At 29.7% G+C, this 23,234-nt stretch overlaps 1 protein-coding gene across 2 annotated transcripts in view; it reads right to left on the reverse strand.

Moving 5' to 3' along the window:
- Positions 1-23,234, reverse strand: part of LOC107449790 (glutamate-gated chloride channel-like) — a 457,252-nt gene that overhangs the window by 359,369 nt on the left and 74,649 nt on the right. The window lies entirely within an intron of this gene.

Raw genomic sequence — 23,234 nt, forward strand, 5'->3', positions numbered from 1 at the left:
TTTCGGCTTTCTTCAATCTTAACGATAATATGACCACGCGTAAAATCCCCTAATTGATGTCGGAAAGACACATCGAAACTTGCAAGTTCGTCCGTTGGTAGTCTTTCACAAAAGTTTGATTTTCAACAAATAACACCAAACATACGTCAAATCCTTTATTTCTCTTATCAGCGCTGTCCTTTGGTAAACTATTTCAACAACCCAAACTTTGCAGATGGAAAATACGTCTTACTGTATCTCGCACGTATGCTAATTTTCCTACCTTCAATTTTGTGGCTTGTATCGTTGCTATTATCATACGTTCTTAACAAGTGTCCAACAGTGCACTTTTTGCTTCGACAACTACATAACACATACGATACATTTGCTTCGACTACTTTTACATCGATAAGTGGCCACAGGAATTTATTCACAGATCGCCATAAAACTGAAGTGAGTGCTGGACATGTAAACTGCTACGTATTTTTTCCCAAATGCGTTTTCCAAATGCGTTCGCCTTCCAATCAGGTGAACTCGGTTCGAATTCGATAAGAATTCCACACTCGGCTTGCACCGACCACAGTCCTGACGTAATTTATCCTCAGACGGATCTTGGGTTATAATCGTAGGAGGTCTAAGGAGAAGAATAAGTCTATTTCTGACTTTTCAAAAATAGGGGCCTGAGTATTTCAATAGGTACTCCATAACCTATTTTAGATTTAGGTATAAGGTACTCTTTAGTAGGTATAAGGTTCCCCAATTTCATTAAAAACAACAAACGTATTTTAACTTTTATTCAATTACTATCCACAGAGAAAAGAAAAACCAATTATCTGAGAAAAAAATTATCAATAGAAAAATCAGTGCTCCGTTTAATCAAATATTTTCGTCTATGAAATCGAATAAAACACCATACAATTTTGATGACTGAGTCTCTAATAGCTTTCTTATTAAATTATATATGATATTATATAATTATTATATATATATTATATAATTATTATATAATTTTTATATATGATATTATATAATTATTACATTAATATAATTATTATACACCGAAGAGCCATTACATTATGACCACCCTCCATCTATAACAATGGGCTCGACCAGATTTTCATGGTTTCTCGCCCAGGAACAAGGTTTTCATGGGGCACATTAGGACCCATAATTCTCATAGAACAATCCCTGATTTCTGTAAGCTACTTGAACATAGTTGCAGGCCAGGTTCACCCATTCATGGCAACAGTTTTTCCTGAGGGGGATGATGTTTACCAACAGGATAATGCACCATGCCATAAGGGTTGAATCGTCGAGGAACATTCCAGTGACTTTTAAGTGATGTCTTGGCCTCCAAATTCACCTGACCTTAATCCAATAGAGCATTTGTGGTCCTATTTGGAAACCTAAATTCGTGTTGCCACGCTACCCCCTAGCAATGTGAGGGAATAGCAGGACCAGTTGGTTAGCGCTTCGTACCAGATATCTCAGACTACCTATCAGCACCTTGTGGAATCAATGTCACGGCGGGTGCAAGCAGTTTTGAGGGCTAAAGGTGTTCCTACTTGTTATTAGCAGGCTGGTCATAATGTAATGGCTCTTTGGTGTATATGATAATGTTATAAGATTTTGGATGTCTAATTGATCTACAAACAAACAATCCGGGAAAGGCCAGACTGCCTCTTTCGGTCCTTCTACGTATACAGCACTGTTCGATTTTTCCAGTGTTAAGTGATTGGGACAAAAGTCGAGTGACTAATTAATGGTAACCTAATATTCAACATCAACTATAATTGGTAGAACTAAACATACGACACTTCCAACGATTCCATCTTTTACCCAGAAAAAAAAAGTTAATAATTTTAGGGTAATTTAAGGAATAGGCTACATTCAAACAGAAATAAAAATTCATTTTCTGAAATTTTAGTTGCTTAAGCACACTTATATTTTATTTTAATTTCCTTTGTTACTTTACTTTTAACGCAACAATATAAACCGGCTTACTATCAAAAATGTTTAGTAACAAAAATGATTTTTTTTACTAACAAAAAACTTTCATTGTTGAATATACAAAAAATGGCTGCTTACAAAAAAAAACTGAAATAACTGATACTTAGTAATGACACAGCTGTCCAGACTAAAGCAACAATAATTTTCCGTGGAATGGAGTAATCTCTCAAATATATATAATAAAATCTTGCTGTTTTGATCACAAACTGGCATATTTTAATATTTTTACACCTTTCAGACAGTTAGAAGTCTGAAAGAAATGTGATTTGAAAAAAAGTCTTCAAGAGGAAGTGACGTAATTATCCATTTGCGTGGGAGGACACTATCGATTGGATCTCGATGAAAAATATGATTGATCACATCTAGTTGAACAAGGCGTGAACGGGGGTCGGCTTAGTCGTTGTGTTTTAGCAGGAAAAAAAACTAATGTGGCCTTCGCTTTCTCGATTAAAAATGTTCGTGTTTTTCTAGCTTTAGTTTTCACTAAAAATATACAGACTTAAAAGATCTTTTCAAATTATTTAATTTGCAATTTCAATTGTGTAATTTCCTCACTAAATAAAAAAAAATTATATTAATATTAATTAAATTCATTGAACTGTTTTATGTATTGGATGTTTTAGATACTAATTTAGATGTTAGATATTATGTTCTGATAGTGTTTTTAATTCAAAATTAAGACTGGTCAGAGCTAACCAATGTTTGGTATTAGCTTTTGACCTTAATTCAATATTTAAATTTATTTGAACCAAAATTTTATTTTAAAATTTTAACTTTTAATTTTGATATTTCATAATTTATTGAATAAGATTAAGTAATTTTCATTAATTGAATCAGCTCTTTAGTATAATAATAATCGCAATAATTTTGGTTTGTTTACAAGATATTATTCTAAAGACAGTTTCTTGGCAAAAAATAACGTTCTTTAAAACAAAAGATTTCTGTAATTTATATTTTTATTTAATATTGCACTATAAATTATTATTTATTATAGCAAAGAAAAACTTTGATTTGGCACATAAGGGCATAAATAGCTATACAAAAGTGTCAGTTATTGCTACCATAAACTTTTAAAGTTAATTATAGTTCATTAATATATAGGTATAAGACTTATTTAGCATCAAATAATAAATTCTGAAAATGAGATAAATTTTAAGAACAAGAAAAAAAACGCCTGTGATTTTGAAATACCTCTAAATAAATTCATCTCATATACTGATTCTAGAACATTTTTGTTTCGTATTTTCAAGTTAACTTTTGTCTCTCAACAAAGTCGCACAAGTAAGTAGATGCATTGCAAAAACTTTCTGGCAAAATTTACGTACCATACGGAACATTTATCAGACATTTTTGATTAAAAAAAGCATAATTCTTGAAATAAAACCAATATATAGAACATTTTAACTTTGATAGGTTTTTAGCTCATACGGTAATGGCTTATCGGAAATTCTGGTCTTCAAAATTACGATTTTTATTACCACACATTTAGTAACAAATTCAAAACTAAAAAGTAAATTTAACCGAATAAACAGTTTTAATGCAATGTTCTGAGGTATTATGATAAATTTATCAAACTTTACTACTTTTACCAAATTTCAACACATGTTATAAAACGATATTTTATTGTTAATTTTACCAAAATCATTACCAAAGCGCTTGGTAAAAATTACCATATTTTTTGACGTTTCAGTAGAGAGAGTAGGGCCAATTGTAACATTTTGTACTTAACTATTTTTAACTAACAAAAAATCCAATATATTATTAGTATTAATTGACAGACGAGTAAAGTAGACTATCCTCTACTAGGAAAAAAAATACCTTATTTTAAATTTTATTATAATAGTTATTAACAATTTTGGACAGTCGTGCACTTGTTATAATTGTCCCCACTTACGGGGTAAATTGTAACAGTTCATAAATTCAACTAAAACATAGTTAATTATACATATTATCATAGTTGTGATATATTTTTTTATTGATCAAAATAGTAGTGATATCTTAGGAGTAAAAATAATAATGAGTAGAGACCTAAAAGGTTAAACTTTTTACGTTAAGGGGTTAGAAATTTTAATTTTTGCTGTGAAAGGTGACAAATAAAAATGATATAGAACATAACACAAATGATATAGGAAACTATTGGTGGTTCTTGAAGAGTTAAGTAATGGTTTGTAAACATAAGATTATTTATTTTCAGCTGTTACAATCGTCCCCAAGACGCCATTTCAGCTTCATTTGTTAAAAACAATGCTAGTTAATTAACAAAACTAATCTTTTTTTTTAGAAATGCTAATTAAAGTGTCCACTTACATATTCGGTTAATAATTTTTATTTGTTTAAACAGAATTATTTTGTTACAATATATTATTCTAATACCAAAAAAAGTACTTACGCAGCGTGAAAATATCTTTTGTAATACAACTCTTTCAAAAGTACATAAAAAATGGTTGCCAGCAGAGGTGTACATATAGATTTGTTAAATACACCTTGTGCGCCACCTAGGAACCAAATCTAGAACCTGACACTCGAAATTTTTGCTCTGTTACAATCGTACCCTGTTACAATTGACCCCCCTCCCTCCTAGAGTCAAACAAACAGTAAATTTTACCACATTCTGACAGTTTTGACCAAGCTTTTTTGTAGGTGAAGAAATTTTATTTTTCAATCTCAGCAATTTTTTTAGATATGCAAAAATGTTTAGATAAATTCCAATACACATTGTTTCCAATTAAAGATTTATTAATATGCTTTTTTTTTGCATCATTTGTCGAGACAAAACGCTGAATAACTTAATTGCTTTTTTGGTTTTAACTAATATACTTAGAAGTTATAAACACAAATTTTTGATATCAATTAAACATTTCCTATTTTTATAGCGTAGATTCGATAAGTACCGCAGACACATAATTAATTAATGATACTTATATTTTTAATTACTCTTAAGTTAAATTGTAAATGCAACCAGATAAACTTGCAAATTAATAAATAAATTGCTTACTTTCAAAAGTTTGAAAAATTATCCGTTCAAATAATATACTTCGAAGTTAAAGAAAAACAAAATACGGAACATTTTAACTCTTTTTGCAAAATTGTTTATCAAAACTAAACTTTTTGCGTGATAAGAGTTAGTAGCCAAAATAATTTTCTTTGTTATCAGAAGAAAATTCTAAAAAACTTTGTTCTTTTAATAAAATCTAATCATTAAAGCATTTATGTTAATATTATAAGCAAAGGGAAAAAATGAGAAAAACTTCGAAAAAGTTCTAGAACAAAATATGTTGTTAGTCTGTTTCTTTTTCAGAAAAATAAACAAAGAAAGCTATATATTTCATAAAACTAATGCAGTAGTAGCGTGAAAGCATGCATGTAGTTTTTAGTACAAGTTTTAACAAATGTAAAGTTTATTTTAATGAAATAAATTGAATAATACTAGGAATGTTATTTTGATATTCTTTGTATATTTATGTTTTCGAATGCTACAAATTATTTTCAAAACGCACTTTTGATAGTATAATTTACAGTCAGAAAAGAAATATAAAATGAAAATGTCATTCTGATTTGTCTTAACGCAAATGTATTTACAAGTACAATAATAATTTCTGATTTATTTTTGATGGTAAAATTTACAACCAGAAAATATACAAAATAAGAGGAAGAATGTTATTTTTATTATTCTTTTTACAAATATATTTCCTCAGGCAATAACTTAGTTTGATATTCTTTCAAAAGTATTATAATAAATGATAACGCTCGCTTGCCCTCAAAAATTGCTACGAAATTTTATATGATTCGTTTCACGAACCAAGCTTGCTTCGCTTGGCAGCACCTCTTTGAAATGTATTGTTGTATTTGACAATCTAAATAATTGAATAAATCACATTAAAACAGAAAAAAATGCTTTTTTTCTTCATCTTTTCCATAGCACGTAGCACAAAATTACATATTTCCGACGTAAAATCTCTATTCTCATTCAAGTTTTCAATAAAATATTTTAACAACTAAATTTATGTACACTATATTTTGGGGGTTAGATATCCGAATCCATTGAAAAAAAGGTATGTTTATTCAGAGAAAGTATGTTTTTGCCTCTGATTTCGTAACTTAGAATATCGTCTGCACGAATTAATCAGCATATTTAAAGTCATCTCTTCAAACCTCTTTCAGATTGAATCCTAGAACGTGAAAATCCGTTCAAAAGTAATTTTGGGTGATCCAATTTTTATTTTGCGCACTGTACACTGAATTATGCAGTCATTAACAATTGAATTCTGACTTGACAGTAAAAACTCAAGTACGTTGAATTATTGATCATATAGGTTTTATTATTTTTATTGATGCTTTTATTTCTTTCAATTGCTTAAATTTTTTTAATCGAGTTTAAAAAATTTAAAAAAATTTAAGAAGTGTGACTTTAGTTTTACTGAGTTAAGCTCTTTCCAAACATTTTCAATATTATAGCCACTTTTCAATGAATGTTTAAAGCACTATAAAATCCACATAAGACGAAGTATAACTAAGTAAACATTTTCCATGCTGTTGTCTAGTCACTGTCAGTTATTTGTTTCTTCAGATTTAATTTATTACTGATTTTGCAGTTATGATATCAGTTGGTTTTTAAATTAAGTATATGAAAATTATGAACTATGTATTATGAACGTTGTACAAATATTTCCTAAAGCATTGGCTTAGATTGGCAATGTATAATTTACTGTCAAGAAATATATTAATTCATTATAAGCATGTTAATTTAGTTATTCTTTGTGCAAATGTATTTTTTAGCACAGAGGCTTATTTCAGTAATGCATAGGTAATAAAATTAATTGTCAAAAACGATATTAAATAATAACAAGAATGTTATAAAGTTGAATCTCAATCCATGGTTTCCGCGTCTTTCATTTTCCCGTATATATTGTCTCAACGGTTCAGTCACAAAAGTTATTCTTACCATGTTAATAATACTCCTTCCTCGTTTTTGAAACTAGCTGATTCCCGTTTCTATCAATCAGAAATTCTACTCACATCCGAAAAAAAATTAAATTAATTTGTTTAGAGAAGAAAAATAGTATCTTCTTATGCTATAATGGAGAAAATTGGGGATTTGTCACAGTTTGGGTAAAACGCCTCAAGCAACAAGTTGGATAAAAATGTTGAAGCTTGTGATGTGTTATCGGTTTAATAAATGGTTGCAGAAGCTGGAGAAATGCAAAGTGATGCCGATGAAGACCGAACTTTGCACAACCAATCAGAGTAAACATTTGCGGAAGGCCTTAGAGCCTTAACAACAATGAGGAACGTTTTGCACTCACATGAATTTTCAGAAGAACAGCAATCTGAAACCAATGTAGAAAATTTATTGTTATACTCCGTTGCAAGTTAAAAAAAAAAGGACCATTGTTCTATAGGATTAAAGCAGTGTTTCCCAAAGTGTGGTACGCGTACCCCCAGGGGTACGGGAACAGTTTAGCAGGGGTACGCGTTCTTATACGAAATATCTTGCAACAAACGAAAATTTCAAAAAATTTTGTTTAAAAACAAAGCTAGCCATTAAAATTTACGATTACTTATTTTTCTATTGGCTATTTTTTTCAGAGTTAACAGTTAATAATTTGTGTCAACAGCCAGTTGTGATTTTTAACTTTTGTGAAATTTTTTTATAGTAAAAAAATACATTCATTTTTTTATTAGTGGTACACAGCGTTACGAAAAATTTAGAAAGGGTACACAAAAGTCATAAGTTTGGAAAACACTGGATTAAAGAAATCATCTGCAACTGCACATAGACCCGTTTTATTACATTTGCAAATATGCTTTTAAAACAATATAAAAGCTTTTAAAAGTAAAACACGTCAGGCAGAAATTTAACTCGTACCATTTTTCACGATATATATCATAGAATTATTAAAAACAAAAAAGTAATATTTTCGTAGTCTTACTGTAATCCTAGACTTGGTGACACATTTCAATGAATAATGAGAATATTCGTTCTCAGAAAAAAATGACTATATGACGTAGCAAGAGCATTGGATTTGATTGGACCACTAGAAAGAGTGCGTCTTATGCTGCCATATTCTTAACAAATCAAATTCAAGATAAAGAGTTTTCTTTTGCTTCGCTGTAAAAGAAAATCGCTTGCAGGAAAAAATAATAATTATTATTCCATCCGTTTCTTTAAACGCGAATAGAAAGTATTATTTAAATATGATACAACTATAGGAATTTACGACAAAAAAACATTTTTTTCCCCAATAAGTTTTGTTTTATTCCTTTCACACTATTTAAGAAAGCAAGTAATCAAAAAGAAGACTGTACAACGATAGTGTTGTCGGCGATATTGATATGCGTTCGCAATGGGAACTTGGCATCCATTTGGCATGCACTTAGATGCAACCAGGCTCTCTCCATAGAGATGATGGTTTTTTCTTAACTTGCAATAGAGTATAGCGCTGAGAAGAAAGAGAACCAAGGTTTCCAAATATTTTAAACAAATACATAGATTTATTTATTCCTCCTTCTCATCTTAAATATTTTTGCTCGGAGTATATCTTTTTTTCAATTGAAATTTTTTATACTTATTGTAAATTTATTAATTTTCATACATTTACCTGTCATAATTTGATAATTTTAAGTTGACCCGCATTCGTCGTTTTCCCTTATCTATTGTTAATAATAAATGTTCCCTTGAGAAACGATTAATAGAGGCTCTAACTTTATGAACTGTTCTTTGCAAACATAACTCTTGATGTGTGTTCTTATTTAGATGCCGAATAAGATGTAAGTTTTTTCTTTCAGGAAATATTTAACTAATTATTGAAATGTTATTGAGATTATTATTCGAACAAAACAACTTTTGTGCATGGGTTTATCTTGATCATAGATAAGTAATGAAATTTACTTTGAGGAAAGATATTGAATGATAAACACATTGTTATAGTTATTCTTTGTTGAAATATTTCTAAAGCATGGAGTTACTTTAATAAAATATAAGTTGAAAAAATTACTTTAAGAAGAGATATGAAACAATAATATGAATGCTGTTTTAGCTATTCTTTGTAAAAATGTTTCCTAGAGTACGGGTTTTTTGTAATGCATACCTTGTAAAATTTATTTTTTTAAAGTAATAATATTAAATCATATTCCGAGTGGTATTTTACTCATTCTTTGTACAAATATTTCCTAACGTATAGGTTTATTTTGAAATCGAATTAGCAGTAAAATTTCAGGAGTATCACAATTAATTATAAGAAAATTATATTGATTAATTTTAACAGATACATTTTTTAGTGCATGGGCTCATTTTGAGACTGTGTAAAGATATAAATTTTATATTCAGAAAAAGAAGTCAAGTTGAAAAAAAATATTAGCGCTTGATAATACGGAACACCGGAGCTGCGATGGCTCAAAGGATATAGCGTTCACCTTCCAATCAGGTGAACTGGATTCGAATCCCAACAATGGCAGGATGATTCAAATTCCTCACCCAGCTCGCACCGACCACAGGGCTGACGTAAAATATCCTCAGAAGTTGATGGCAAATCAGTACCTCTGGGGGAGATTGATCGTTTTCCGATTCAGGTCAAAATTACGATCTGTGGATAAATGAATGGGTGTATAAATGGGTCCACGCTATAAATGGGTAGGACGTATGGGTGAGGCAGAAGTCGAATTCCTGGCCAAAGATGGCGCCACTGGAAAACAAGAAAAATCGCACCCTCTTACTTAGAGAGAGAGAGAGAAGTTGATGGATTATGCATTAGAGCCCCCTTGCCGTCAGGCTAACCAAGGGAGGTTTTTTGTTTGAGGATTTTAACCGTGGAAGGTGGGAGGATTTTCCTCTCCATGTCAAGCAAATGCGGGGTAGTTCCATCAAAAACTCCTCCACGAAGACCAATTTTTTCCAATACTTGATCCAGAAGTTCCCTTGTCTTCTGGATTGGGTTCAAAATTACAAGGCTACGGAGTTGAACATTGATAGTCGTTAACCCGAGACTGGTTCGTCTGTTAGCGACGATTATACAATTAAATACGGTACACCCACTATATTTCACGTTGAAATAATTGGACTCAAATGGCAATGTACTTCGCTAAATTCTTTCGATTCTTAACATTAATATATGCTTTGTGTAGCTAAATGATATTCATCATCTGAAATTTATGCAGGAAAATTTAAAAGAAAAGGTTATTTTTTCAATGATGCAAGTAAACTTGTTGCAGTAAAAGCTAGAATGTGAAAGCTTGAAACTGTGTTTCATACACTTTTACGCACTGACTTGATTTTCTATATGTATGCAAATTTAAGATATATCCTGCAAATATGCGTCCTGTAGTAAAAACAGTCACCCTCTTATATGCTTAATGTATTCTTTTTGACTTATAAGAAAAGGCAAAAATAATGATTTTATTTTTCTTCAGAAAGTAAACAATATTTTATTTTTTACTCAGAGACAGTAAAAAAATGCCGAGGCGTGAAAGAAAATATTGCTAACATTTTCACTTACTTATAAAATAAAACATATTTTTCTATATCCGTATTTTCGAATATTTTCAAAGAGTGCTATTGTTAGCAAGTCCTTCCTTTTTTTTTAAATTTTGATTTCCACTCATTTTTATCCTTTTTATCTACTTAAAATATAGTTGGAGCAAAACGATATGGTTACCATTGAGACTTGGTTTTGAGGGATTTCGAAATCTCGTGAAAAATACTTTAAGGAAAACAAGTTTTTCTTTTCATTGGATGAGGATTCATTGGTGCGAATCTTTCTAAACTTACAAAAAAGAAGCTTAAGAGATCTTGTTTTTTAAAAAACCGTACAGGAATAATTGTGAGATGAAGCTATGCAAATGACTAATGTATTTTTTATGCTGTTTACTTATTTTATAAAATAGCATTTTAATAAGCTATAGAGAAAGCAATTTTGTAGCAAAGCTGGTTATACTTTGTTTGCATGACTCTGAATAAACTACAAATCATTATAAAAAAATGGCCTAGAAATGATATTTTTGTATTTTTCTCAAAAAATCTTACCATACTTTTTCTATTTCCATCGTTTAAATTTTTTTTCCAATTCTCAAACAAATATGAAGAATTGAAAGCTTGCGTAGTTACTTTTTCTAAAAAAATTAGTTTTTTTATTGTTTTTTTTTTTAACTTGACTTTTTTATGAGCAAAGAATATACGACTTGTTGTAACATGATGTTGAGAGAATGAAATATAAGTTTAGAAATATAAGCAAGCTGTTATTTTTACCACTTACAATATCTGAGAAGAAGCTTAAGAACATATGGTGATCGTCAATCCCCACTATTTAATTATATATTTTTGGAATTTTCACCAAAATATATCATTAGGAGGAAGAAGTTAATATTTAAATGAGGAAAAAAAATTGAAATTTCTCATGTGGTGAGGGAGGCAGAATGATAAACGAAAAACTCTGTGGAGTTTCTAATAATCATTTTTCAACTCTTCTATGTTTACTCTGACGCTTTCAGACCAGCCTTCTCCACTAGTGATTTCCTAGATTTCGATTGCATTATTGTTATTTCCTTATCTAAATGCTATTTGGCGTTACTTAATGTCCTTTTTTTTACTTTCTTTTTGACAAAGGTTCTTAAATATATACAAGGTAATTTTTATATAATACCGTGTAAATATTAATTGAATAATAAAAAGAACTAAAAGGGAAAGGTAATTTCATTTACTTCCAATTTATAAAAACAGTAACATAAAAACAGTCAGCCTATACTTGAAATAGGCACCCATACACATGACTCGCCAAAAGTGAATGGGGAAAACTAAACAGATTTGAAACTGAAAACGTGAAGTTGACAAGGAAAATATGGAAATTGAAGTTGAAAAACCAAACAGGAAAACCTGCCTTAGGCGAGAAACAAATACAAAAAAATTCGGCAAAATACACTTCCAAGCGCTATAGAGAACTGGCGAAGATCTCGAGTCTTTAACTAAGGAATTCATATGAATGAAACAAGATTCCAAAAATTTCATGATAGGCTGATATGACAGAGGTGGGAAAATTTTATTTAATTCCTTTTTATCCCTGTATATGTATTTTAGTGCCAGGGTGGCCTGGTTGGTTGGGAGCTGGGCCCATGTCCGAGAGTTCGTGGTTCAAACCCCGCAGGCCGAAAACTCCCCGTGTAGTTGGTGACTGATGCACGCTAAAATTCTGTAGAGTTTTAAAGACCTCCATGTTCCCGTAACAAATCAGTACTCTGGGGGTACTGGATTGGAGATCGATCGTTCTCTAATTCAGGTCAAAAATACGATCTGTGGATGAATGAATGGGTCCGCCTTATAAACAGGTGTAACGTATGATATGGCAGAAGTCGAATTCTTGGCCATAGATGGCTTCACTGAAAAGCAAGAATCGCACACTCTGCCTTAAACTGCTCGGTTTCACCAAGCAGGCTTGCCCGTGTGGCAAGTGGCATTAGAACCAACCAATATATTTTAGTTTATTACAATTTTCCCAAAATAGAACTTGATCGCTCAGATTTATGCCCTCTTAATTATTTATTTTATAAAATACTATCTCCTTAAATTAAAATGGAATACTTTTTATTACTTAAGAACAATTCGCAAACAAACCCTTCGTTAGTGTCCTTTATTCATTCAACTTCGTTGTGTATCAGAGTCATATGAATGAAACAAGATTACAAAATTTCAAGATAGACTGATGGGATATGGGTGGAAAAAATTATAATTTAATTATTTTTTATACTTGTTTAAATTTTAAGGTCATTACTATTTTCCCAAAATAGAGCCTGGACAATCAGATTTATGCGCACTTAATTTTTTATTTTATAAAATACTATATCTTTTTAATTAAAATAGAATACTTTTTATAACTTAACAACTCGCAAGCAAATCATTCGTTAGTGGCATTGGAACTATTCATTCAACTTTGTAGAGTGACAGAGTTTTGACGACAATAGCAGAGACGAACATAGAATCGAATTTCGTTTAGAATTAGAGTGCCCAGACAGAATGGATTATTAGATTTAGAGAATGATTCTGTGTTTTCGCCAGTTCTCATCTCGCACGCGAATGAAGACCGTTGCCACCAATTCCATAAATCACAGCTCCGCATATCGTCTGCTCGATTTGGAAATAATAGGGTGTGGCAACACGAAAGGGTGTGTGCCTTTACGGTCTAGTAGTGTTCTACATGCTGTGGTGATGTCCTTCTCTATCGAGCTTATTTATGAACATGTCAATTTTCATGATATTTCTTAAAATTCCATGTAAAACATATTTCTCTAGTTTAAAATTTTTTTGCCAGTTTATAATATGCGTTTAAAATTGAATATTTAAGAAAAATTCAAATACTAAAATTAAGACATAGTTTTGAGATACACAATGCAATAAATATTACTCTAATGCATGTAAAAAATTTTGAAAAAATATACAAATTCTGACAATAAAAGAATGCATATTAAGTCTCTTGTTCTTATCCGCATTCGATTTTATAATCAGTTTTTGTACATAAAATGTTCTTTACTATCTAGGATTCGATTTTAAAAAACATAAATGTTGGTTCGCTTTGCAATTTTATGAATCTGACTTATTTGTTAAGTTTAAACATGTGTGGTAAGAAATTTAGCCAATTGTCTTTTCGTTTATTCCTTAAAGCATTTTCTTTATTAAAAAAAGTGTAATATCACTTGTTCTTTCTCAACAGCATTAGATTTATTAACCAATTTTTTTTAAATTTGTAAACAAATTGGGTTTTACTACCCAGGAATACTAGTATTGGACTTAAAAACATGAGAATGTAAATGTATTGGTTTTCTTCGAAGCAAGCGCAATTTTACAATTATCATTTAGTTGTAGTGGTAAAAAAATTTTGCCAAGTGTAATTTTTTTTAAATTTTTCGTTTTCTTTTTTTTAGCGTTTACAGGAAAAGGTGGAGAAAATGGAATACTGAAGACTTCCGACAAAAACTTTTGAAAAAAGTTTTAATTGAAATTGAGGAAGTAAAACAAATGAAAAAGTTTTTTTTTATTTTACATTCTTTATATTCAGCTGTACTCGATTTAAAATACTCAGCATATTTTAAGATCTGCATATTAATGAAATTCACTTGAAATTTTATTTATTGTGCACTTCTTTGTCTCCCTCTTTTTCACTTGCGGTATGGTGCCCGAGAAAATGGCACTTGTATAATAGAAAACTAGTTAATCTTGAGAGTGTGTTTGTATTTGACTCTGTAATCAGTATTCTCTATGGAAATGAAAAACTGACACCTCGTTTAGTGGTTTTAGTAATGCCAACCAAGATAACAGGTAACCTAAGAGTAAACATTGAATTTTCATTTTTATTTGGTTGGCATAAAAAGACTGAATAAATATTAGTATGACAAGCTTGTTTTCTTGAAGATAATAAAAGCATGCAAAAAACTTTACAAAAAAAATTATTTTCTTAGATTGTACTGTTAACTTTTCCCCCCTTCTTTTTCCTTTTAGCTTTGTCCAGGCTCTCAAATGCAACATTTTGTTGGAGTTGAAAATTTAATGATCAGGCCAACCTTCGCTTTCAAATTGTTGAAATTAAATAATAAATGAAAACTAGTACGATTAAACCTTGTTTCAGTCATGATCACAAAATCTAAAATAAACCTTGAAAAGGTGAATTTATTCTTAGCTTGAGAATGCTTTCCACTCTTGATTTGCAAATGTTTATTCATTCTCGGTTTCAGAATGTATTTCTAGCCTTGTTTTGTAAATTGTATTTCTAGCCTTGTTTGAAATTAAATAATAAATGAAAACCAGTACGATTAAACCTTGTTTCAGTCATGATCACGAAATCTAAAATAAACCTTAAAAAGGTGAATTTATTCTTAGCTTGAGAATGCTTTCCACTCTTGATTTGCAAATGTTTATTCATTCTCGGTTTCAGAATGTATTTTTAGCCTTGTTTTGTAAAGGTAGATTCAACTTCAATACGAAAGAATTGTTTATGCAAGCTTGATGTGAACCTAATAGCATGTAAACTAGCATAGTTAAATTTATCATTGCTTCAAGTTTGCGTGGTTTATTTGTTAATAATTTTATAAACCTTTTTGAGCTTTATGATAAAGTTTGTTGTTAACATTAAAATCAACGTTACACTGCAATCTGAGATTCAAACAAGAGCACTCTAAAAGCAAAAATTATCAAAAATATCGTCTTAACCCACTTTTGCCAACATAACATCTTTTTCTACATTTTAAAATTAAAATAAAAAATTATGTTTCAAATAGTATAAAAGCCGAATTAGGACAAACAAAGTAATGATCATTATCGAAAATTACAACAAAATGCTTCAGATTTTTATTAAAAATAAGTATTTTCCTAAAGCTTAACTTATTGATTTTTCTTCCAATAACCTTTCTCATTTTTCTATTTTAAGTTGTTACTAAAAGATGGAATTAAATATCAAAAGTGTAATAGCTTTCCAAAACAATTTAACTGGAGAGAAATTTAATATGATCGTTATCGTTGAAATATTTCCTCTAATCCGGTACTTAAAAACGCAATAAGAATATTCCTTAAGTAAAACAAAAAAAAATTCAGATATGTAATTGATTCTATTCATACAGATATCCAGAGAAAAATTCAAAAAATTTTATTCCACAGCTGAATAATTACCATTTAAAGTAAAAGTCTTTAAAATCAAAATGCGAATTACGAATTCTCTTACTCAGAATATTTTCAATTATTGAGGCTTAATGATTGCTACAAATGTTTGATTTTCTTCATAGATAAGCTAGCAAATTTCTCAGCTAACTTATTTGCTTCAACCAATTACACAAGCGCCTTTGAAATGTAATTAAACTTAATTAATTTTCCCTGAATTTAAAAGCTCCTTATGGAAAATCTTTGATGTCTCTTTCAAAGGAAATGACTCTTTGAGAATGTTTAATCAATAGTTATTAATAATGAAGTTTAAGTTAATTACGGATCTGGCATTCTGAATTAAATTTTTAGCGAATAATGGGGATAAGTTAAGCATAATTTTTCCTTGCAAAAATATGGAGTGTATTTCTTAAATACGAATTACATCCGGGATCGTGATGATTAATAACTGTGTAACTATGAAACTAGGGTAAATGTTAGGTTATTTAATACAAGAAAGTGTTATTTAACAATATACTTTTTTAAATTTCTATTTAAAAAATAAATAGTTTGTTCCATAATGACTACCTTCAATACATCGAATGTTCCGTACAAAACTCTAGTATTATATCTTTTCGAATTATATCTTCTTAAATGATTTCCAAATTTTTATTATATATTCGAAGTGTGAACCATGTTTTTTTATCAACTGAAGAGTGCTCAATCTAAATACACCTAAATTCATTCAAGAAAGTATTGTTTTTGCCTCTTCTTATTTCGTAGTTAAAAGATAGCAATTTTGAGCCTTAAATTCTCGTCATTAAAACAATCATTACCTGTCGACTGTATGATTAGGATTGATTACTTGTCGACTGTATGCATATAAATTACTTTGTACATAAATAAAATGTACACAAAATTGCGATGCATATAATTTTTTAGTTAAAATCAAAGTATTATCAAAGTATTTTTACTTATATTACTTCTTAGATATATTTCACTTCCGTTGGTAATTTCACACGAATTGCATCAATGCAAGAATGTCTATTGGTACAAAATCCATAAACTGAATATTACCGCGTAATTCGTCCCTCGCGTGAGGTTATATCTATCGATGGGAATAACTTGATTACTGGTTTAAATGCAAGGTATTACTCCGCTGTCGTTTAGTATGAGCTTAATCACAAATAGGACTTAATAGAGTGGACTGCCAAGTGAGTTAGATATTATATCTACTCATATTTACAGGGGTACGAGTTCCTATCATAAGGATATTTAATCTATCTAGCTACCCATTAGCATTTGACTGCATAGACGTAGTTCTGATACTATGGAGCAAATTAATCTCTCTATAAGAGTTAAATCCTATTCGGTTATAATATTACTCAACGAACTTGGAAAAGTTTAAAATTACTTTTCATAAAAATAGTACATTCTAAAGTTGAGGCTTTCTATTGACTGAGTGATTTAAATAAAAGCTTCAACATCTTCCTACTTTTGAATCAATCTAATACAATTCTTCCTGTTCGTATTTTTTTTAAAGGGATTTAACGAGAGAGTTGACCTAGGATGTTCATTAAATAATTCATATTCAACAATTAATTTATTAAATATTAAAAAATACATTAAATACTAGTTCACTTAAATATTAAATAATATTTCATTTAAAAAAATAAGAATTTTCATTGAATTTGCAAAATTTTTGGAAGTCATTTCCTCGGATTTTTTTTTAAAATTTAAATCAGTCAACTACATTCAATATTATGCTTGCTTCTAATTTTATGTGAAAAAATTTGTTAAGGCCTAAAATGATATACCTCATATTTGATACTTTAACCCTTCGATGCAAAAATTTATTAAACATATTTTTGTTACTTTTTTCATTATTTTGTACTAGTTTAAATCAAAATAATTAAATATACTGCGTAAATCATTTTATTAATTTGTGGTAATTAAATAAAGCATGGAACATTGGTGTCTTTTTCCTTGTTAAAGGTAAAATTTTCGAAACAATATTGCTTTTTAAATATGCACATTTTGCAGCAATTTACATTGAAGAGAAACAGTGACTTTTCAAATATGGAAAAAAATTTCAAACCACTGTTTTCGGACTTTATATTTTTGTACAAATATAATTCTGTTAATCTAACAGGTTTTTTTTAATAACTATTAGACTGTTTTTAATAATTAAAAGATACCAAATTTTTTTCCCTTGTAGTTAGAGCGTCAGAAAAAGTATATATAAAAGGGACACCGGCGTCCCATTTGCCTCAAAAGGTTAGCAATGAAATAATATTTAGTAATAGCAGATTTCGATTTGAATGGCAGCTTGTACTCAAAACGAGAAAATTGTTTGAATTTGAAGAATTTTAGAATCATTTTCTGGAAAAAAATTTATTCAAAATTTAGGTCAGTAAACTTTAGTCAATATATTGCCTACTTTAGATTTCAAGAAAAAACACTATCAATGCTTAAGCTGACATATACCTTATATTACAAAATTCAGCTATAAATTAACATTCAGAAATAACACCTTTCACTTTCATTGAGTATATTTTTGTTAGAACAAAAATATTCTTCGAATATGAAGAATTTTCTAATCATTTTCTCGTGTATTTTTTCAAACTTTAAAACAGCTAACTATTACAGCACCGGAATTGGTGGCAACTACTTTGCACCAAGGCGGTGTTCCACTAACTGTTTCACTATACCAAGAACTAGTTATAAGTCTTGGTGTAGAGAAACATCAAGAATGCTCTTTAAACTGCTTGGTGTAAAGTTGTCACCCCCATTTTTTGCCATTCAGTAAAAATGAAACTTATAATTACTTTAAAATATAATACAGATAAGAGTCAGTAAGGTTATTTTTAGGATACAATGTGTATGAAAAGTTATTAATTTAGGATACGTGTATACAATATTTATGAAAATAAAATTAGTTTATTTAACATGCATACATAAAATATTAATATAAATTTAAATTAGGCTTAACAAAACTGAAGTGATTTGTAATTAGGTTTTATAAAATTATTTTATGCAATTGGCAGATTTATGTTAATTTTTTTATAAGAACATAAATATCTTCACTGTGCAACTGAAAATAAACATGCATTTTAACAGTTTAAATGACCGGTTTGTCATATCAATCCCAGGAGAATATTAAAGTTACTTGGCAAGTAATCAACTATTATTATGGAACATTCTCTCCAGGATCATACTAGAATCGATAATCTTTGATGTCCACCATCATAGCTCGGAAATTAAAAAAAGTTAATACTAAAGATAAAGTTTATAATAAGTAAACTCGCTCATCATGTGTAGCTGGTGTATTCTGTCATCAGTTATATCACTCCTAACAGAAATAAAATTTACTTTTACTTTCCAAAATTTTAGAAGTATTTAAGAAAGACAACAACACGAGCTTCAACCTGTTGAAAACCATAAATAAAGTAAATGCATTTGACTAGGTGTAAGCTTTATCAATTATGGATGTTTAGGTTTTACTACATCCTCTAAAGTGATTCGGTATTAACTTAAAATAACACACAACTTATATAGAGTTTCTTCACTAAATATTTTGAAAATAATTCTTTCTAGTGGTAGTGAACCAAAGTAGAAATTTTTAAAGCAAATGGATCTCTCATAAAACTTTTATCAGAACTTAAGAATCTAGCCATATAGCCTGCACTTTTATAAGTAATAGTGGACAAGTTACGCTAAAATTAATTTTTTTTTAAATATTAAGACATTAATTTTGCTACCGTCTGAAAAGAAGATTTCTGAAACTACGGAACTTCCGTAGCAGTTGGAGGGTATGTACATGTATTGTCTATTTCCGATTTCAAGTGAAAGCATTGCTAACACTTAAGCTGACTTATACTTTAAAAATCCATAATTTGGAAAATAAATAACATCTTTTGCTTTTACCGACCGCTTATACGTGATAAAAATCAATTTCACGACCACCAAATGTGTCATAGACCGCGACTATCAATTTCACGACAACCAAATAGTATTAGGTGGGCACTATCCATCACGCCATTGAATATTTTTAAAATCCAAAGACCTGGGCAAAGTTTTTCAAATAAAATGTTGTATATTAATATTGAATGTCATGATATGAACTAGAAAAATTCTAAAATAAAACTGTCAAATATTTATTTTTATTAGAAATCATTTTGTAAATTTTTGTAACAAATTGTAAAGTTTTCCCAAAAATAAAAACTATCATTGAACATTAACGTATGGTTTAAAAAACTCCATTATTTTTTTTATTAAAATATTTTCTCGTTGCAAATTAATTAACAATTTTGACATAGAATTAAATTTCATAAACATTGTGAAGTCAAAACTATTATGCTATGTTTTTTTTTTTTATGGGAAAAATTAGATTTTACGAAATAATTATTGCACACTGAAAATTGTGAGAAAATGCAATTGACTAGGTGGCTGATAAAATTTTTAAAATTATCATAACTAATCATTATCAAACAAGTATTTTAGTATTTTTTCATTTCAATATGGTTTTATTTTTAAAAACACTGACAGAATTGCTATAAGAACTGATTAACAAATATACTAAGTTATGTATTTGACAATACAGCATTTAAGAATAATTTTCTTGTTAGAAACTTATCTGCTAATTGGACAATGAGTATATTTAAAAATAATTGAAAATCATTAATGAGAAGTTACGATTTGAGGAAATGAATTAAGATAATTATTATTGATAAAAGATAATAAATGGACATAATTAAGTTGCTACTAGTAAATGTAAACTATTCATTTTCAAACATACATTATTTTGTTATGAATCATCTCAAATTAATTACGAAATTTTGACTGTTATGAATTTGTAGATTTAACAAAACCCTTTTTCACACACATAAAAAATCAGCTATGTGGGTGTTGCCATTTCAAATACAGATTTAAATATTAAATTAATAGACGAAGATAAAATTTTCGAGATAACATGTATTGGCACAAATTAAGTCAAATTCTTACTTTCTAAGAAATCAATATTCTTTAGCAGAGTAAATTTTTTTCAAGCTATCTAAAAATAATTTTCCCTACTCAGAAAATATTATGTTAGAAAAAAGTCTTTTTTACTTCGAAAAGAACGTTTTTTTTTTCTTTTCAGAAAATTGTCTTTTCTACACCAAGGAATATTTTCCTTCTTTCCTTTGCAAGCTTTTCTTATTTTTGTAAGCTTTTATTCGAAAAAAAAGCCCGCTCTCTATGAAAGCAGCTTGTTATTTTTAAAGGAAAAATAGTGGTTCTGCGTCCACATTTTTTTATTATTTCCATCATTTTCTTTCAGAATATCTTAAGAATCTTACAGCGCAGTCTTCTAAAAAGAGTGCTTAAAGTCTCCAATTCAAAATCTCGGTCACAAATTTACATAAAGTTATGTGTCAACTTAAAAAGGTGTATTTAATAATTTATTTTTTTTAATATTTGATTATATTTTTATACTTTATTACATTTTTAAGGAAAAACTAAATAAAACATTATGGCGAACTCAAACCTTTCTTTTTAAATAAACCCAGAGTTGGTAAACAAAAAATAACAATTTCAAATTTGGCGTTAATATTTAAAACGTATTCATTGCACGCAAATGAAAGTGGTTAAAATAATTTCAAACCTAGATACTTCTAGTGTAGCTTAATGTAGTTTTATGAATCTTGCAAAACTTATTAGTTCACACAAGATGCTGACAAATAAGATGGTTCTTTATGATATTATTATACAGAGGTTATAATTATATCATTAAGTTACGACGAAATCAATTAATATTCGATAAATTTTAAACAAAAATAGTTGAATTAAAAGTTGTTTTTAATCGAATATGTTTTACTTTCATATGCAACATATACAGAAATGCCAACTTGCTCCGAACAGAGGATAAATATTTTCGAGTGGTAGTTTTTGAATGGATGACTCTTGGTTTGATAAATTCGATTAATAGGGTTTTCACTCACTACTTCTAAGTAATTCGAAGTAAGCTACTTTGTAACAATTAAGTCGTGTTGAGTCTTTTAAATATTCGGCAAAATTAATCAGAAATCTTCATATTTTAGTTTGTAGTTTTCTACAGTTTTTTAAAATATTTTGTCAAATCCGGAGCAGTTGGCGTCTCTGCATACATATATAGGTTATTCAGCCATGTAAAATAAAAAAATGGAAGTTTTTTTGTTAAATGATACAAGTTTGTTAAGAAATACAAGTTTGAAAACTGCTACTATCAAACACTTTATAAACATTCTCAAAGCAATTAAAGATATTCGGATCCAGTTAATAACATGTTGAGTATGATTGCCATCGATGGCCATTATCTAAGTCAGACAAATAATTGAAGTCGAAAAAGCTCGCTGAAGCATCGAGTTATCATTAGTGCTTTTGATGACATTCTGAATGGCAGTTCTTAGTTCATTGGTGGCTTAAGCCACTAAAGCTTTACAAAAATGATTCACATGGGTTGATTTCAACAGAACATAGAGGTCTTAATGATGGATATACTTATGAGAATGCTGTATTTTGATATTCCAATGGGAAAAAATGAACAGCAATTGAAGTAGACGGAAATGCAGTTACAAATCTTATAGGGTAGATTTTTGAAGTTTCATAAGATCTGGGGATCTGTTATTGTTGTTGTTACGCACCCCCCCCCCCTGAAGAAGGAAAGCCTAGACCATGTCCAGAAGGCCCCGTCGCGTAAGTTTCCCATATATCTGCAGAAAGTCCCGATCAACCAGCAGCTGCCTAAAAGAATCGCCAAGGCAAAAAAGAAGGTGATCAGGACTAACAGGTTGTGAGCAGAAATAATGATGGAAAGTCTTCTCCCCATTTTGAAACCTTAAACACTTAAGATGGCCACTACGAAATCTGGCCATGGTCGATTGGAAAGGCCGAGGGCCGCAGCATGTTAATGATAGGCCAGGGCGGTTGCCAGCATACTACTGATGAGAAGAAGTACGGCGCTCTGGGGATCTAGACACGCCAATTTATACATTTTATCCTATTGTCACCAAGTCAATCTATAGTAAACCATACAATAAGACAGCTGCCGTCCTCTTCTTCAGAGTATATAGCCTAGGATTCAATCTGTAAAACTGTCACAACATTGGAAATACACCGCCATCCAAAATACGAGTAGTACAGTAGGTGTCGACAACGATGCTCGATCTTATCCTGAATTTGGTCCAATGTCCCAGTCATTACTTGATAAATCACCCCAAGATCATAATTCCATCTTATTCAAATAAAAGCTTGTATTGTTTAGATTTTAGCTTTGAAACCAAAGTAAGCTTTTCCAAGAACTATGAAGATGTTCTCCCTTCTCAAGCAATAATTGGCAATCTCCAATGTGGTTACTTTGTCCCACAAGAATTTTAAAAATGCACATTAAAAGCAGCTGTCACGGAACACCTTTTAAGTATAGTGATAATTTCCAACAAATTGTTAATTTCTAATTTCCAAATTCTTTTTTTTTTTTTTTTTTGAATATGGGAAACTTTTAGATGATTGCAAAAGGAATAAAATTCATATGGTATCAGAAACATTTTCCTGCAAAATTTTTCGTCATCAGTATGTCCTTTTCAGTATCTCCAGCTGTGTGTCTTTTTTATGAGAATAA

This window comes from Parasteatoda tepidariorum, chromosome 5 (genome assembly GCF_982258835.1).
Source record: "Parasteatoda tepidariorum strain Cologne lab strain chromosome 5, Ptep-v5.0, whole genome shotgun sequence".
NCBI lineage: Eukaryota > Metazoa > Arthropoda > Arachnida > Araneae > Theridiidae > Parasteatoda > Parasteatoda tepidariorum.